Source organism: Hipposideros armiger, unplaced genomic scaffold, assembly GCF_001890085.2.
Source record: "Hipposideros armiger isolate ML-2016 unplaced genomic scaffold, ASM189008v1 scaffold_303, whole genome shotgun sequence".
Lineage (NCBI taxonomy): Eukaryota > Metazoa > Chordata > Mammalia > Chiroptera > Hipposideridae > Hipposideros > Hipposideros armiger.
This window is the reverse complement of record NW_017731653.1, coordinates 1086604-1091885: the sequence shown is the minus strand read 5'-3', so window position 1 is coordinate 1091885 and position 5282 is coordinate 1086604. Positions and strand designations below refer to the sequence as shown.

General features: G+C 49.7%; 1 pseudogene; it reads left to right on the top strand.

The window, feature by feature from the left end:
- Nucleotides 1–3648: 3648 nt before the first annotated feature.
- On the top strand, nt 3649–4864 carry LOC109391817 (GPN-loop GTPase 1-like; annotated as a pseudogene).
- Nucleotides 4865–5282: the final 418 nt, after the last annotated feature.

The window sequence follows — 5282 nt, the reverse complement described above, 5'->3', positions numbered from 1 at the left end:
GGTCCCGAGAGCAATCCCTTCCCCTTTCTTCCTGTGCTATTCTCTGCCTGCGTAGGGGGTGGGAGGCCCAGAGACATGCCAGGGCCCCCAGATAATCACCAGGTAATGAAAAGAACTGGTCCAGGGCTGGGGGGAATGCAGAGGATGCAGAGCTGAGGCCATAAATCTCTCTAGGAGGACGGGGTACAGAATAGGGGACCTGACAGTTGGGGCCCATCCAGGTGATTTCGCATGAAGTATCTAAACCTTGAGGGGTGGGAGGAGGGACAACAAGGGGCTAGCAGGGGTGTGAACCAGACACAGGAGAAGAGGCTGAAAGAGACAGAGATAAGAGAGGCAAAAAAGAGAGATGGAAGCGAGGGCAAGAGATGGGAACAGTGACAGGGGAGGCAGCAAAAGGAGATAGATGGGAGGAGATGAGGATGGAGAGGCTAAAAGGCACACATGGTGAAACTCATAAAGACATGATGGTATGAGACCCTCAGAGACTGAGGGAGGAAAGGAAGGAGGGAGGTAGAGAGAGAGAGAGGAGCTGATGGCAGATATAGTTCTAGAAAAACTCAGAGCAAAAAAATATCTGGAGTCAGACAGACAGACAGATAGACCCACAGACAGATCTGCCTGACAGAGATGAAGGTGAAAGAGGTAAAGAAGAAACAAAGAAAACAGGGATGCAGTGAGGAAGGGGGAGGGAGCAAGACAAAGAGAGAGAAGGAGGCAAGTGTAGAGCAGGAGGAGGGAGCGAGGCCGGGGAGGGGGATATATATTTTCTTTATGATCCTCTTCAATCTCACTCCGCTCGCTGCTGAGCCCGTTCCCCTCTCAGGTGCTGCTCGGTGGTGGATGTGCCCAGAAAGCTGATAGGGTGAAGCTGCTGCCATAGCGGCCCCCGCACTCTCTCCCAGTGCCAACCTGGGGGATCTCAGAGACGGCTACATGGCACATGAAAACCCTACCTGTCTCTCCTACTCTGTCTCCCAAAATGCTTCAATTAAATGCAGACTGAAGCTCAGCCCTAAAATTTTCAGAGCTAATGCAGCCTGGCACAACCAGTGCAGGAAGGAGTGGGGCGGAGGAGAAAGAGGACTAGAGGTAGGCCGGCAAGCAAAGGAGGCAAGTTCTGGAGGAAGGATTGGGGACAGACTGTGGTTAGGGATCACCTGGAGAAGAATGAGGGGAGGTAAGGACTGAGAAGATGTCTGTGTGTGGGAGCTAAATAAGCAGCATGCAGAATATAAGCAAAAGAAGGCACTAAAGACTGTTTATTACTTTGGGGTCAACAATTTAGACAGCTGAGAAGTCATGGTCAAGGCCTTTGAGCAACTGTCCACTACCAGGCCCCACAAATATACACATGAAATCCACAAAAGCAAAAACTGAGGCATACAAAAGCGATCCCGAGGCCAGTGTACACGTGTGACACTAGGGACCAGTGACAGAGTGACCAGGCAAGTTTCTGAAGAGCTAAGAGAGCCTGGCAAGCTGGACCCTGCCTTTTTTCCCCAGGCTTTCTTGAGGCTGAGGGAGTGGCTGAGCTCTGCAAAGACTAGCTCCCCCAGCAACCCTCAGGGCCAGGAAAGACCCTAAAACATTAACTGAAGCCATCTAAAGGGGAATTGTTGTCCCCGCCCCATTCCTGCCANCACACACACACACACACACACGCAAGCCTCTCCTCCCACCTGAGTCCCAGGTCCTAAGAGGCCAGCATAGCCCTTTACCCAGAGCCTCCATCCCACCCTCTACAACCTCTACCTGGCCCTTCTCACTGTCTCCTCCGCCCCTCCTTTCTCCTCCCCTCCCCTCCCCTCCTCTGGCTTCTCAATCCCTCTCTTCCACTGTGTCTGTGCACACTTCTCAGTATCTTCTCAGCCTTGTCCCCAGGTTGCTCTGTCTTTGGCTCTGGTCCCTGGCTCTCCATTTCTCCCTGAGCCTGGGTCCAACTCATATCTGTGTCGGTGTCTGTCTCTGCTCTCTGGCCTATGGGTCTCTCTGTCTTTGTGCCTGTCTTTAATCTTTCTCTGCTCTCAGGATGCGCCTGACTCTTTCCTCTCTCCTACTTCTGGGTCTGTCTCTCCCTTTACACTCTGCGAGTGTCTCTGTTTACTCTGTGTCTCCATCTGCCTTTTTGGTCCCACTCTGTGGATCTTGGCTTGAATTTACTGCCTTTCTGTCTGTCTGTGTGTCTGTCTCTCCCACCTTCTCTGCCTCTTTGCACTGGCTCGCAGTTATGGGGGGTGGGCCGACGCGGAGGGCTCAGAGTGGGCCGGGGCGGGTGGCCCTTTGTGTGGAAGATTGACTGCCGCGAGGCGCAGCCTCCGCAGCGCTGATTAGGATGCAGCGCGGGCTCCGACTGCAGCATTTTCCTCCTCACCGAACATTCTCCACGACTCCAAATGCTGGTCCCCTCCCTGCCTGCTACCAGTCTCAGGGTCGTGTGTTTTACCCCTCCCCCGCCCCAGTTCATCCGCTGGGAATTTTGGGAGAGCACTCGAGGGCCCCCTATCTCACCCAAGTATCCACATGTCTTGTGCATTCTAAGAAAAAAGGAATGAGGAGAGATGGGAGGCCGACTGGGGGTATTTTGCTGGGGGGGCGGGGAGCATGTGAAGAACAGAAACGTGCCTGGGAGGTTTGTCCCAGCATCCCTGACAGAGAATTGCCAAGCAGCGTCTTGCACCTCTCAGATAGGCACACGTGGAGCAACAAGTCCAGGGAGGAGATGCGGCAGGTCTTAAAATGCAGAAGGGGGAGCAAGAAATATGTGTGCCCTTTTTATATCCCTTCATAGTACCTATAGCCCTTCCTTGTACATAGGAAGCTCTGGATACAATTATTGGCTTGTATTTCATCAGTTCTCCAATAATTAGTGCCTAAATCAGTGGAACTCAATTCCTTTAAATATNCCCTTCATCTCCTTTAAGAGCAAGTTTGGAGCTGCAGAGACATGGCCAAGAAGGTTGAGCTCCACAGTACAAGGAATGGCTTTCTGGAGACTGAGAAGTACTTCAAACCATGTATGTCCAAAAGTAGAACAACTTTCCCCCCCTTCCCAGCTTCACCCCCAAACCTGCCCCTCTGCCATTTCTCATCTCAAGGACAGACCACCATCCACCAACCCAAGAATCTGTGATCAGCCATGACTCTCCTTTGTCCCTGGGTTAGAGTTTGGGACAACATAGTCAGTTGCACTCATTAAGTGGCTTAAGTGACAATTTTTTTAAAAAAGCTAAAAGTTTAACTTTTTTACAGTCACATAACCACAGGCATCAAAATGATTTCAAAAATCAAAATGTCCTGCTTCCCTCTCCTGCACCCCCCACACTCTGCCCATGCCACCTCCTAAATGTCTCTTGAGTCTACCTACTTTCGCTCCATTCTCTGTAGCAGATGAGTGTCAGTTCTCAGCAAGATGACAGAGCTGTCTTCTTATTGCTTTCCCAGGCGCCAGGGTTAACCCTCTCCATTCCCATGGCACTGGGGAGGTCCTGGACACATAGGGGACATCCCCACCCACACAGTTTCCCAGAGAGAAGTATTTTGAAACTGCTAGAAAGGTACGAGTGGGCAGAGCCAGGAGAAAGATGGCAGCATCTACAGCTGCAACTGAGCCTCAGCCTTGGGGGGGCGGGAGTGGGGTGGGGTCCTCAGCCCTCATTGTGTCTGTTGTTGTTGGGAATGGTGGGAGCTGGAAAACCACCTTTATACAGGGGCTCATCGCCAAGGCTCTCCACCTTATGTAAGCAACCTGGACCCAATTGTGCATGAAGTTCCCTTTCCTGCCAATATTGATATTCGTGACACTGTGAAGTATAAAGAAGTCATGAAACAATACAGATTTGGGCCCAATGGTGGCATAGTGACCTCACTTAATCCCTTTGCTACTAGATTTGAACAGGTCATGAAATTTATTGGGAACATGTCTAAATATGTCTTGATTGACACACCTGGACAGATTAAAATATTCACCAGGTCAGCCTCTGGGATAATCATCACTGAGACCCTGGCATCCTTATTTCCAACGATTGTCATTTATGTAATGGACACATCGAGAAGTTCCAAGCCAGTGACCTTCATGTCCAATATGCTCTATGCCTAGGGCTGAGTGGCTCAGTTGGTTAATAGCTCGCTCAAGAGTGCGAACTCTGAGCAACAGCGGTTCGAGTCCCGGCCTAAGCGGAGCAGCCCCTGAGCTGCCAACAGGTGGCAGGATGGCTCAGCTTAAAAAAAACACACAAAAAAAACAAAAAAACAATATGCTCTATGCCTGAAGCATCTTGTACAAAACCAAGCTGCCTTTCATTGTGGTCATGAATAAAACTGACATCATTGATCACAGCTTTGCAGCGGAATGGATGCAAGATTTTGAGCCTTTCCAAGATGCTTTGAATCAAGACACTACATACATCAGTAACCTGACTCGTTCAATGAACCTGGTGAGCTATACAGTTCACTAAGGGTGGTGGGTGTGTCTGCTGTTCTGGGTACAGGCTTAGATGAACTCTGTGCAAGTCACCAGTGCTGCAGAACAACAAGAAAGGGAGTATCATCCTGAATATGAATGTCTGAAGAGATCACTAGCCAGTGCACAGAACCAGCAGCAGAAAGAACAACTGGAACGCCTTCCGAAAGATATGGGCTCCATAGCTTTGGACTCGGGGACTACCACAGACAACTTATCTCCTGTGCAGGACCCTTCTGACTTGATCCTGACTCGGGGAGCCTTGGACAAAGAGGATGAGGAAGCAGACAGTGACACTGATGATATTGACCACAGAGTTACAGAGGAAAGCCACAAAGAGCCAGCATTCCAGAATTTAAACAAGAATCAATGGCACAGTTCTGGAAGAGAAACAACAAATAGTTTCTAGACGTCCAAAAGTTTAGAATTCTGTGAAGGAGCTGCCCTGACTTCTAATTGGGGCTTACTATAAAGGACAATTGTGTTCAGAATAGCAGTGTCTCTTACTGGGGAAATCTGGCTTAGCTGAAGCCAGGGACGGAAGACATTTGGATCTGGCAAGTAGATGCCGATTCCCCTTGGACTTTCCCTGGGACTTTTGCAAGGAAAGATATTCTACCTGTCCTCAGATGCTGATATTCCTTCAGGTGTAAAATTTCAAGCTTTATCGTTTGAACTCAAATACTTTTTGATGCTGACAGACAGAACAGAGAGAGAACTTATTGTTCACTCTCTATTAGGCTGGATCTATAGCCTCTACTTCCATAGCATCTTGCCCTTGACCCATGAGTTACCTTCCTTTTAGCAGAAATTACCCTCC